The sequence below is a fragment of the Jaculus jaculus genome, chromosome 15, assembly GCF_020740685.1.
Source record: "Jaculus jaculus isolate mJacJac1 chromosome 15, mJacJac1.mat.Y.cur, whole genome shotgun sequence".
Classification (NCBI taxonomy): Eukaryota; Metazoa; Chordata; class Mammalia; order Rodentia; family Dipodidae; genus Jaculus; species Jaculus jaculus.
Window position 1 is genome coordinate 20,663,278 of NC_059116.1, and position 14,383 is coordinate 20,677,660.

A 14,383-nucleotide genomic window follows, 5' to 3' on the forward strand; every position below is an offset into this window, starting at 1 on the left:
TCTGTTCTTCCCAGGGTGGCCACACTGATTAAAATCCAAGTACCTTCCCCACCCACCTCCACTTTTTTTTTCTTTTTTTCAATATTTTCTTATTTATTTGTTTGTTTGTTTATAAGAGAAGGAGGGAGAGAGAAGCAAAAAGAGAGGGGGAGAGAGAATGGGCACACCAGAGCTCTAGCCACTGCCAATGAAGCCCGGATGTGTGCACCACCTTGGGCATCAGCTTTACGTGGGTAGCGGGGAACCGAACCTAGGTCCTTTGGCTTTGCTGGCAAGTGCCTTAACCGTTAAGCCATCTCTCCAGCTCCCATCTCCACTTTCTTTTTGTTTTTGTTTTTTTTTTTACATATACACAATGGGGTTTTATTCAGCTATAAAAGAAAAATGAAATTACAAAATTCACAGGAAAATGGATGGATGTGGAAAATATAAGTGAAGTAACCCAGGCTCAGAAAGAAAAGCACCTCAGATTGTGTTTGTGCAAGTCAGGGGCATTTCTAGTAGGCAACAGAGATGGGTCCTGTTTTTTAATCCACTGTGCCTGTCTGTGTCTCTTGACTGAAGAAGTGGCCCTGTTAACTTTCAGTTGCCATTTTGTTGGTTTTGTAACGTTTGATGCTTCCTCAACCCTTGTTTGTTTCTTGCTGCAGTGTGATTTCTTTCTTGTGGCCCCTTTGGCACCCATCTCCACTTCCTGATTGCTATATTGAATGGGAGACCAAATCTACTCGGTTGGGACTTCAGGAGACAGGGCTTTCAGTAAGCACTTCTCTTAATATTTATACCCTTATATTAACACTACTCTCACTTTGGGTAGAGAATCTTCTCTTTTCAGATGGCAGTGACCTTGGGATGACTCAGAAGGTATCATAATGCTGGAAAGAAGTCACTGGAGTACTGAGTAACATCTCGATCACACCTTCCAAGGCTCAGGGTCCGTTGAAGAAGAGGTGGAGGAAAGAATGTAAGAGCCAAAGGAAGGGTAGGACTCCCTACAACATGCTCCCTCCAGACATAAAATGGCCTGGATATCCATGACCTCACAGTGCCTGACACTACCTACAAAAGACCATCATAAGAGGAGGAAGAGATCCTGACATCAAAATTAAAGAGAGACTGACTGAGATGGGGCAGAGATATGATGGAGAGTGGAGTTTCAAAGGAGAAAGTGGGGGGAGGGAGGGCATCAACATGGGGTATTTTTTATAATCATGGAAAATGTTAATAAAATATTTAAAAGACAGAGACAGGGCTTTATCCTACAATTCTTGTAACATTAGTAGGACATTAATGGAGACATTCGGCGCATCTTGGCTGATCACAGACTGCATTCAAATCCAGAATCTCAGAGCTGGGCAGAATGACGCTGGCGTGGAGCCCCAGCATTCAAGAAACAGGGGGAGGAGGATCATGAATTCAGGGCCAGCCTGGGCTACATAACAAGATCCTAAATTTTTTAAATATGTTTTATTTATTTATTTACTGGATAGAGAGAAAGAGGCAGAGAGAGAGAGAGAAAGAGAAAGGGAGAGAATGGGTGCGCCAGGGCCTCCAGCCACTGCAAACGAACTCCAGACGTGGGCACCCCCTTGTGCATCTGGCTAATGTGAATCCTGGGGAATCAAATCTCAGTCCTTTGGCTTTGCAGGCAAGGGCCTTAAGCGCTAAGCCATCCCTCCAGCCCCTTAATTTTTTTTTATTAATTGGGAACTTTATTGCATGAACATATTGCATATTGGTTGTATTCCCATTGGGTTATTATCTTTTGTAATATTATTTATGATTAATTAATGAGAGACAGACAGAGAGACAAATAGAGAGAGTGGGTCTGAACACACCAGGTCCTCCTGCCACTACAAATGAACTCCAGATGCATGTGTCACGTTGTGCATCTGGCTTTAGGGGGTTAACGAGGGAATAGAGCCCAGGACATCAGACTTTGCAAGAAAGCACCTTCAATGGCTGAGCTATCTCTCTAGCCCGTGGGTTATTATCTTATGTTCCCTCACCCCTTTTCCACAAGGGGCTCTCCTTAGTGAGGTGGTCAGTGTTCACTGTGGAGTCATGAATGCACCAGTCATTCTATGGGCGGGGTGGGGGAGGAGTGGACAATGACTCAGAATATATCTTTCCACCATATATATATTCCCAGCGGTGGAGGGTGGGTGGAGAGAAGAGAATCCCCAGAGCATGCTGGCCAGCTGGTCTAGACCAATCTGTGAGCTCCAAATTCAGTGAGAATCCCCGGCTCAAAGGCTCCGGTGGAGAGCTCTTGAGGGAGACGCCCAAAGTCAGTCTCTGGCCTCTACACACATGCACTCACATATAACTGAACACATGTACTCTGACCACAAGCCAAAAATAGCCAGAATCAGACCTTTTTGCATGCACTCAGCAAAAAAAAAAAAAAAAATTATCTTCACTCAGAAAAGGGACTTTGACTTTTATTATTTATGCACATGGAGAGTTAAACCGCTTTAGCCACAACCCCTTTTAGATCATTCGGTCTGAGACAAAATGACAAAAGTGGAAAATTTTTTAGTGGCTTCCTCCCTTTCTGCTTCTTCTCTTCTCCCTTAGGTCATCCTGGTGTCCCCCAAAGCCTACACTCAGGACCCTCCCAAGATGCTCTCCCTGTGCAGGCAGCTCCTTCTACTTTCTCACACCACTCATTCATCTGCAGTAATCCTGGCTTCAGAAAAGTATTAGAAATCGAGTGGCAGGATTGAAATGATCTTCTAAGATCCATATCCCAGGGTAGTCCTCTTTCCAATAGGAGCCTGACTTAACCCTGTACAATTCCTAAGAGATCAAATCTAGGTTTGAGTCTGTGTGCCTTATTTTAAAATCAATTTCATTTTATCTATTTGTGAGAAAGAGAATGGGTGTGCCAGGGCCCTCAGCCACTGAAAACGAACTCCAGACACATGCGCCACCTTGTGCATCTGGCTTACATGGGTCCTGGGGAATCAAGCCTGGATCCTTTGGCTTTGCAGGCAAGCACCTTAACTGCTAAGCCATCTGTCCAGCCTCTGGAGAAATTTAAAATTTTTAATATTGTGGAGAAAATAAGAGTATTATTATCATTGCTTGAAGAGAGTAGCTACCTTGCCTGCCTGAGCCCTCGCTGCACCTAGATTTGTAAAGGATGACAGCAGTGAGTCACGCTCCTTGACCTCCAGGCAGTTTCCTCTTCTTCATGCATTTGTTCATGATTTCTATATTAATAAGATTTCCATAAATTATAGGGGCACATTTACGCAGGGAGTATTTCAAATGTCAGACCAAAAGGCTATCCAGAAACTGATGCTCAAATAAATGCCAAAAGACTTCTAACTTAGAATGTATGGCTATGCTTTTTGAATAAGGGTTTATTAACTCTTCCCAGCCCCACATACTCAGTTTTTTCTTTTTTTTTTTTTTTTTTCAAGGTAGGGTCTCACTCTAGCTCGGACTGACCTGGAATTCACTATGGAGTCTCAGGGTGGCCTTGAACTCATGGCGATCTTCCTACCTCTGCCTCCCGAGTGCTGGGATTAAAGGTGTGTGCCACCACGCCCGGCTACTCATATGTTTTTAATCTTCCTTACTTTATTTTCCATTGTTTTCCATATATATAAAACATATAGAAAGTATGTGTGTATGCATACATATATATATGGAAAGCATATGTGTGTGTATGTATGTATATGTATATATATATACACACACACACACATATACACACATACATATTTCCATAAGGTAAAAACAATGCAAGAACTAGATTCCTGGCCAATAGAATACTGATGCTCAGGTATTAATGTCCTCAGAAGGCTAATCCTTAATGGTCAATTCTCTAGCGCAATATAAGTTTACAATATCCAAGCGAGTTACTGTTACATTGCTGGGGCCAAAATAGCTGACTGAAATAACTTAAGGGAGCGATGACTGTTTGGGGGCTCATAGTTTCAGAAGGTTCTGGTTCATCCTGTTTGGGAGGTGCAGCAGAGCAGCTGCCCTTGGCAGCAGAAGTATGCGGCTCGCTCATTCACATTATGGCAGAGCAGAAGACAGAGAGTGAGACAAGAACCAAGGCAAGGCTGTAACCTCCAATGCCCCAGTACCGTACTCTCGCCAGCTAGGCCTCCCTTACTTCCCATGGGCCACCACACTCTTGCACAGGCCACCACCATCAGGTACAAAATTCTTTATTCACTTTTAAATTGACTTTTTTTTTTCTTTTTATGTTTAAATAGTGCCAGCTGAATAAATTACCTATATGTTATCCTATCTCTAGGGTGCCTAGCCCAGGCTGGCACTGGTACCTGTTGAGGTAGGCATTCAGTGAATGGCTGTCCCATGTATGGGTGAACTGCTGAAACCTGTGACTCATGCCTCAGGTCACAGAGATACGAATGATGATTTGAGTCACTTAGGCAACATGCGGCATTGATTCTAAAAGTACTTTATTAAGCCATAAGCAAGCACTGAGATGCTGGTGCTGCCGAAAGCAATTCCGCTACTAGATGCAATTACCGTCATGCATAGCTGGGCTTATCTGCTGAGCACGTACTGTTAATATGCTTTAATCAGTCTCTCATTAAGCTTGTGCCATAATTGTTTCATTTGTGTTACTAGAGTTCTCTTTCTATGTAGCAGGAAGGGCTTCCTTAGTCCTGGGACCCCACACACACACACACACACATACACACACTGTGGTGTCAGGTTCCCCCAGACGCACCCCATCTCAGATTGGAGTGTGCAGCACCAGCAGGACACATACCTGCTGACCACACCCCTCTCCTGGACCCTCGGAGACATACATACACTGTGGCAGGAGCGCACTGCAACCTGGCCTCCTCCTTGCAGGGCCTTTGTGACACCACGTCCCATGCTCCCTCCTCCAAAGGGCAGAACACAAGGCCTGGGGGTGACAAGCACCATAGGCAGAGATGCCCACGCCAGTCCCTGCAGGACAGAACCAGGGCTGGGGAAAGGCAGTTGGCCACAAAGGCCTGGGCAAGTTAGATAGACAGATAGATAGATAGATAGATAGATAGATAGATAGATAGATAGATAGATAGATAGATAGATAGAGATGTTATAGATACAGATATGGATATAGATAGATGATATAGATACAGATATATAGATATAGATATCGATATAGATACATCAAAACTTACTTCCCCTGGGCCATCACACTCTTGCATAGGCCACTACCATCGTGTACAAAATTCTTTTTTTTTTTTTAATTGACTTTTTTCCTGTTTTTTTAATTTATTTTTTTATTTTTGATATTCTCCTTTTATTTTTTTAATTTTTATTAGCATTTTCCATGATTATAAAAAAATCCCATGTTAATTCCCTCCCTCCCCCCCCCACTTTCTCCTTTGAAATTCCATTCTCCATCATATTATATTTATTTATTTATTTGACAGAGAGAGAGAGAGAAAGAATGGGTGCACCAGGGCCTCCAGCCACTGCAAATGAACTCAAGACGCGTGTGCCCCCCTGCGCATCTGACTAAACACGGGTCCTGGGGAATCGAACCTGGGTCCTTTGGCTTTGCAGGCAAACACCTTAACCTCTAAGCCACCCCTCCAGCCTGGGTACAAAAATTCTAAATTCACTGCTACCCTCGGGGCCTCCGTGAAGATGTGTGCACCACAATAAGAAGTTACAGCATGGCTGGGTGTGGTGCGCACGCCTTTAATCCCAGCACTCAGGAGGCAGAGGATCACCATGAGTTCGAGGCCACCCTAAGACTACATAGTGAATTCCAGGTCAGCCTGGGCTAGGGTTAGACCCTACCTCAAAAAAACCAAACAAAGAAAACATTCATGTGGCCGTCCTGTCCTGCGGGGGGAAGAGTGAACGCAAGGCCTGCAGGCAGCCAGCCCAATTCAAACTCACAGAGCCACTATGTGGCCTGGATCCCTCCCCCATCCTCTCCTCTTACTTCTTCCTCAACTCTTTCCTCCAAACAAGTCCCATGTGGACACAAGGAACTCAGAAGAGCCCTTGCATGCAGTAAGGGCTCAATAAATACTTGGTCTTCGAAAGCAGGGAATGAAGCAGATAGAGTGGGAGGCACTGGGATTGTAAAGGAGGAAAGGGGGCTGGAGAGATTAGCGGTTAAGCGCTTGCCTATGAAGCCTAAGGACCCTGGTTCGAGACTCCATTCCCCAGGACCCACGTTAGCCAGATGCACAAGGGGGCGCACCGCGTCTGGAGTTCGTTTGCAGTGGCTGGAGGCCCTGGCGCGCCCATTCTCCCCACCCCCCCCTCTCTCTGTTGCTCTCAAATAAATAAACAAAAAAAATTTTAAAAAAACAAACAAAAAAATTATTGAGCACAGACTGGTGATAGCACAAAAAAAAAAAATTGCATGTCTTTTTAAAATAGTTTTTAATGTATTTATTTGACAGAAAGACACAGAGAAGGAAAGAAAGAGAATGGGCACACTAGGGCCTCCAGCCACTGCAAACGAACCCCAGACATTCGTGCCACCTTGTGCATCTGGCTTACGTGGATCCTGGGTCCTTACGCTTGGCCAGCAAGGGCCTTAATCACTAAGCTATCTCTCCAGCCTTGCATTTCTTTTTCTTTTTTATTTCTTTCTCTTATTTTTTTTTTTTTTTTCCTGAGGGAGGGTCTCTCTCTAGCTCAGGCTGACCTGGAATTCACTGTGTAGTCACAAGGTGGCCTTGAACTCATGAAAATCCTCCTATCTCTGCCTTCCGAGTGCTGGAATTAAAGGAGCGCCCCACCACGCCCGGCCAACCCTGCATTTCTTAATCTATCCAGTACTCGAGATAATTCTATAGGTACATATATTATTTTATTTTACTGATGAGGAAACAGGTTCAAAGAAATTTACAGCTTGAAAAGAGAACATTCTAGAGGCCAGCTGGACTCTGCAGACTTCAAGACACCTTCTCTTCCCTCTTTGCCTCAGCACCACAGTGATCTCGGGCCTCCGTCTCCTCTCCTCCTCACACTGTCTCCTCCTTATCTTTGCCCAGCCCTACTCCAGGCTCAGGCCTCCAACCTCAGGTTTCCAGTGGCAATTCTTTTTTTTTTTTTTTAATTTTTTTAACATTTTTTTTTAATTTTTTATTTATTTATTTGAGAGCAACAGACACAGAGAGAAGACAGATAGAGGGAGAGAGAGAGAATGGGCGCGCCAGGGCTTCCAGCCTCTGCAAATGAACTCCAGACGCGTGCGCCCCCTTGTGCATCTGGCTAACGTGGGACCTGGGGAACCGAGCCTCGAACCGGGGTCCTTAGGCTTCACAGGCAAGCGCTTAACCGCTAAGCCATCTCTCCAGCCCTCCAGTGGCAATTCTTAATATATATGTTTTTATCTTTTTAAAAATATTTTTATTTGGGTTGGAAAGACCACTTAGCAGTTAAAGCACTTGCCTGTGAAGCCTAAGGACCCAGGTTCGATTCTGCAATACCCGCATAAGCCAGATACACAACATGGCGCATGCATCTGGAGTTTGTTTGCAGTGGCTGGAGGCCCTGGTGCGCCCGTGCTCTCTCTCCCTCTCTCTGCCTCTGATAAACAAATAAAAAATAAAATTACAAAACTAAATTATTTATCTGAGAGAGAGAGAAAAAAAAAGCAGACAGAAAAAAAATGAAGTGAGTACGTGCATCTAGCTTTATGTGGGCACTGGGAAATTAAACCTGGGCCATCAGGCTTTGTAAGCAAGTGTCTTTAACCACTATCTCTTCAGCCCCAATTCTTATTCTACTGGTCAGAGGTGACTTTGAGGAAGAACCGGTCTAGCACATACAAGGGGCGGGAGGGGCCAGAGAAAGATAGTCTAGCCTGAAGGAGTATCTTGAAATGATGGAATATCTGTCCCCTGTGGGGCTGAGAAGTTGCAACATGAGAGGCATGGAGCCACACGTCAGGTATGAAGGATGTACACGGCGTCAGGAGCTAGCTGCCTTGAGCGACTGTGTTGGGTGCACCCTGAAAAGGAGAGAATTGAATTGGACAGAACTGAGAAGATGTACAGACATGAGGCACAGTGCTGGGGCCAGGGCAAAGGACCCCAGCCTGAAGGAAGGAGAGCCTCCAAGGGAGACGCAAGTCAGTGTGGGTCAGACAGAATAAGTAAGTAAAAGTCCCCGTGAAACTCCAAACCAAATCAAAGCCTTTTGTTTTAGTTGAAGTGTAACTATGCTTTAAAAAAAAGGGGGGGGGCTGGAGAGATGGCTTAGCGGTTAAGCGCTTGCCTGTGAAGCCTAAGGACCCCAGTTCGAGGCTCGGTTCCCCAGGTCCCACGTTAGCCAGATGCACAAGGGGGCGCACGCGTCTGGAGTTCGTTTGCAGAGGCTGGAAGCCCTGGCGCGCCCATTCTCTCTCTCCCTCTATCTGCCTTTCTCTCTATGTCTGTCACTCTCAAATAAATAAATTTAAAAAAAAAAAAAAGAGGGCTTGGAGGGATTGCTTAGCCATTAAGGCATTTGCCTGCAAAGCCAAAGGACCCAGGTTTGATTCCCCAGGACCCACATTAGTCAGATGCACAAGAGGACACATGTGTCTGGAGTTCGTTTTCAGTGGCTGGAGGCCCTGGCATGTCCATTCTCTCTCCCTCTCTCTCCCTCTCCCTCTCTCTCTCTCTCTCTCTCTCTCTCTCTCTCTCTCTCTCTGTCTCTCTCTCCCTCCCTCCCTCTCTCTCTGTCAAATAAATAAAAATAAAATAATTTTGAAAATAGAATCTGGGCTGAAAAGATGGCTCAGCAGTTAAGGCCTGTTAGAGCCTAACAACCCGAGTTCAATCCCCCAGTCCCCGCGTAAAGCCAGATACACAAAGTGGTGCATGAATTTGGGCTGGAGAGACAGCTTAGCAGTTAAGGCACTTGCTTGTGAAGCCTAAGGATCCAGGCTCCAGTCTACAATACCCACATAAGCCAGATGCACAAGATGGCACATGCGCCTGGAGTTCATTTGCAGAGGCTGGGAGCCCTGGGGCCCCTGTGCTCTCTGTCTCTCTTGTATCTCTCTTTGCTTGCAAATAAAGAAATAAAATTTTAAAAGCAGAGAATCTAGGTCTGGAGCAATGGCTTAGCGGTTAAGTCATTTGCCTGCAAAACCAAAGGACCTCGATTTGATTTCCCAGGACCCACGTAAGCCAGATGCAGAAGGTGGTACATGTGTCTGGAGTTCATTTGCAGTGGCTGGAGGCCCTGGAACACCCATTCTCTCTCTCTCTCTCTCTCTCTCTCTCTCTCTCTCTCTCTCTCTCTCTCTCAAATAAATAAATAAAAATAAAAATAAAGTAGAATCTAAAACATCTATTTTTAGAATATAGAAACCAAGAAGAAGCGAGCTATGAATTTTCTCCAAACTGGTACAAGTGGAGTCCTGGCCCAAGAGGGAGGAAAATATTCCCAGAAGCCAATCACTGGCTGGGACATTTTGGGAAGGAGCAGGAGAGAAAGGAGAGGGCCTGTCTCCCTATCTCCCTCTCTTCCTTTAATCTTCAAATCTTTTAGATCTGCTTTTAAATTTTTATTTGTTTATTTGCAAGCAAAGAGAGATAGAAGAGAGACAGAGAGCACAGGGCCACCAGGGCTCCCAGCCTCTGCAAATGAACTCCAGGCGCATGTGCCATCTTGTGCATCTGGCTTATGTGGGCATTGTAGAACTGAACAAGCTTACTTTTGGAAAACATTCAGGCACGGTCATGACGTCTGCCCTCTGTAGAGGGAGAGAGATGAAAATGATATTTGATTTTCAGTCCACTTTTCAGTTCAACCTCACCCTTCTCCTTGTACAAAAGCATCGAGGGCACTCAAGAACGCTTACTTGCTCGTGTTTCTGTTACCATGGCAACAAGCATCTGCTCTGAATGGACAGGAAGAGTAAGGAAACAGATACGCTTCAACCTACTTAAGACATACTTTCTCATTGACAACAGGATGCTTCCAGTGTTACTGGCTCCTAAGTCTATTAAGTGGATAATGGAAGTGCTTTCGGGAACTTGATGCTGTCTAAGTTTTAAGCTATGTGGCTTAGGGACAAAAAAAAAAAAAAAATACAATGTAACTCTTCAACCTGATGGATGTTAGCTGGTAGGACCCACAGGGAAGACACTGTGAACTCTAGTAATTGCCATATGTGAGGCCCGGAGTTCCATAATGGGCACAGACATATGCATGGCCTAGGTAGTCCTGACCCACTGTCAAGGCTCAAAAGGGCTTATTGCACACAAATCTCAGGGCCCTGTATTCGTCTGCTACCATAATAAATTATTGCAATAATGAAATCCCCTATGCTGAATACTTGATAACAAAACCAAAGCTTGGGCTGGAGAGATGGCTTACCAGTTAAGGTGCTTGCCTGCGAAGCCTAAGAACTCATGTTCGAATCTCCAGGTCCCACATAGCCAGGCACAGTGACATAAAACACGTAATGTCACACGTGAGCCACAAGGGGGTGCACACATCTGGATTTCAGTGGCAGTGGGTGAAGACCCTGATGTACCCATTCTCTCTCTCTCTTTCTCTTTCCCTCTCTCCTTCTCTCCCTCTCTCCTCTCTCTCTCTCTCTCTCTCTCTCAATAAAAACAATCTTAAAAAGCTTATTTATCTCACAGTTTTTAAGGCTGAAGGTCTAAAGCTAGGTGACCCTGTCAGCTCCTCCTGTGATAAGTGCCCTCTTGGTTGCATTACAATATAACAGAAAAGCAGGAAGGGGGTTGGAGAGATGGCTTAGTGGTTAAACACTTGCCTATGAAGCCTAAGGACCCTGGTTCGAGGCTTGATTCCCGAGGACACACATAAGCCAGATGTACAAGGGGGCGCACGCATGTGGAGTTCAATTGCAGTGGCTGGAGGCCCTGGCACATCCATTCTCTCTGTGTCTATCTGCCTGTTTCCCTCTCAGTCTGTCTCTCAAATAAATAAATAAAATAAACAAAAATATTTTAAAAAAAAAAAAAGTAAAAGAAAAGAAAAGAAAAGAAGGACGGGAAACAACTGTGCCTAGAAGGGGCCAATTGCCTGGAGTGGTCTTGCTTTATAAAAATCCCACTTTCAAAGGAACTAACCAGGTTCTCTGTCTCACTACATTAATCTCTTCCAAGCACAATACTCCCATCACCCAATGATTTTGCTAGTCCCCACTTAAGGTTCAGCACCTATTCACAGGACCACACTGGGGATCAAGCTTCCATGAAACTTTGGGGGACACAGTCAAAGCATGTCCAAACCCCAGAAAACCCTTTGTATAGTCTAAAAATCTAATTATAACCATCTAATTATAAGGAAATACAAAGCTCATCTCTTGGCTACCCTCACAGCAATTGTATTTTTGCGCCTGATGCCATTTTATAGTTTTGAGCCCTGTTATTTATGAGACTCTGCATAGTGATCACATGGAGTTGCCTTATCACCTGTTTTGAAGTAGGTGCTATTATCTCCACTTTTCACAATGAAAATTGATATTCAACCAGGCTGACAAAAAAAAAAATGTCTAGGTCCACACAACCATTGCATAGAAAATCTAATCTTCAACTCCACAAAGGTAAAATGAGGAGTTTGTCATTATGGTCCGCCATGGTCGGGAAGGTTGGGAGATGCTGAGCCACCCCACTCATTGACTCATAACACACTGGCCGTGAGTGGACTGACAGCTTGACCGTGGCTCTAGTGGACGACGCACTGAGGCAATGCAGACCATGGACAATAAAACAGAAACGTGCGTAATTACAATCTACATAAGTGTAGCCAAAAAAAAAAAAAAAAATGGTGCCCTAGGGCTGGACAGATGGCTTAGTGGTTAAGGCGCTCGCCTGCGAAACCTAAGGACCCATATTCGACTCTCTAGATCCCACATAAGCCGGACACACAAAGGTGAGGCAAGCACAAGGTCACACATGCCCACTAGGTGGCGCAAGCAGCTGGAGTAGGATTTCAGTGGCTGAGGCCCTGGCATGCCAATTCTCTCTCTCTCCCTAATAAAATAAATTAATTAATTAAAAAAATAAATGGTACCCTAAAAAATAACAGTTTTTTATGCTTATTAAAACTTCTGTCCTCTTGTAGTTTTTTTAATTTTTTATTTTTTATTTATTTGACAGAGAAAGAGGGAGAGAGACAGAGAATGAGCACATCAGGGCCTCTAGCCACTGCAAATGAAGTCCAGACGCATGCACACCCTTGTGCATCTGGCTAACATGGGTCCTGGGGAATCAAACCTGGGTCCTTTGGCCTTGCAGGCAAATGCCTTAACCGCTAAGCCATCCCTCCAGCCCAAAAATTCTGTCCTCTTGAGTCCACTCCCTTATAAGAGTTTTCATCCTCAGACCTGAAAAACACACACTTGCAGACAGCTTTGCACAATGACTAAGAACAGAAAATAACTCCCTAGACACCACTAAAGACCCAGCCCTTAAGTAACTGATTGACCTGGAAAAAGCTACTTAAAACTAAATGGCTCAGGCTGGAGAGATGGCTTAGCAGTTAAGCGCTTGCCTATGAAGCCTAAGGACCCTGGTTCAAGGCTCAATTCCCCAGGACCCATGTTAGCCAGATGCACAAGGGGGCACATGCATCTGCAGTTCGTTTGCCATGGCTAGAGGCCCTGGCATGCCCATTCTCTCCCTCTCTCTCTCTCTCTCTCTCTCTCTCTCTCTCTCTCTCTCTCTCTTTCTCGGTCTGTCACTCTCAAATAAATAATAAAAAATATTTATATTAAAAAAAAACTAAATGGCTCACTGGGTGTGGTAACACACACCTTTAATCCCAGAACTTGGGAGGCAGAGGTAGGAGAATTGCTGTGAGTTTGAGGCCAGCCTGAGAACACATAGTGAATTCCAGGTCAACCTGGGCTAGACAAACTATACCTCAAAAAACCAAAGGGGGAAAAAAAAACAAATGGCTCAGTGTCAACAGTGCCTGCTATACAAACATGAGGAACTGAATTTGGATCCCTGGGCATGGTGACACATACATATCATCTCAAGAGTGGGGAGGAAGAGACAGAATATCCTTGGGGACTCACTGGCTGGATAGTCTGGCAGTCAATATGCTCTGCGTTCAGCAAGAGGCCTTATCTGAAAAGCTAACATAAAGAACGATGAAGGAAGACCCAGACATGGACATCTGGTCCCCACACAAAGTCACACCCGCACACATACACATGGACAGCCATATATACACACCACACACAAACATACAATGAAGGTTTTAAAACAAAACTCAAGCCAGGAATGGTGGCGCACATCTTTAACCCCAGCACTCAGGATGCAGAGGTAAGAGGATCGCTGTGAGTTCAAGACCACCCTGAGACTACATAGTGAAATCCAGGTCAGGCTGAGCTAGAGTGAGATCCTACCTCTAAAAACCAAAATATAAAAAGTTTTTTACAAAAGTGGCAGAGGAGTGCTCAGCACTGAAATATCTCTATCACACCTTCCAAGGCTCAGGGTCCATTGTGGAAGAGGTGGCGGAAAGAATGTAAGAGCCAAAGGAAGGGTAGGACTCTTTACAAAGAGCTCCTCCAGACACAAAAGGGCCTGGATATCCATGACCTCACAGTGCCTGACACTACCTACACAAGACCAACATAAGAGGAAAAAAAGACCATGACATCAAAATAAAAGAGAGACTGCTTGAGATGGGGAGGGGATATGATGGAGAGTGGAGTTTCAAAGGGGAAAGTGGGGGGAGGGAGAGTATTACCATGGGATATGTTTTATAATCATGGAAGTTGTTAATAAAAATTTGAAAAACATAATGCACGCCTTTCATCCCAGCACTCGGGAGGCAAAGGTAGGAGGATCGCCATGAGTTCGAGACCACCCTGAGACTACAGAGTGAATTTCAGGTCAGCCTGAGCTAGAGTGAGACCCTACCTCGAAAAACCAAAAAAATAAAATAAATAAATAAATAAATAAATAAATAAATAAATAAATAAATAGAAGAGAGACTGACTGAGGAGGAAGGGGATATGATGGAGAGTGGAGTTCCAAAGGGGAAAGTGGGGAGAGGAAGGGAATTACCATGTGATATTGTTTATGATCATGGAAGTTATCAATAAAAAACAAATAAATTTTTTAAAAATGTAAAATATTAATAATAATAAACTCAGTCTGGGAATGGTGCTGCATACCTTTAATCCCAGCACTCAGGAGGCAGAGGTAGGAAGATTGCTGTGAGGCCACCCTGAGACTGCATACTGAAATCCAGGTGAGCCTGGGCTAGAGCGAGACCCTACCTCAAAAAAAAAAAAAAAAAAAAAAAAGTTTAGAAACAAAAACTCAATGGGCTTTAGCAAATTAAGTACAACCAAAGTGCTTAGTCTAACCATAAATACATCTCAGTTATCATAGTCATGGTCATTACTTCCCTTCCACGCCTGAAAGTCCTCCCT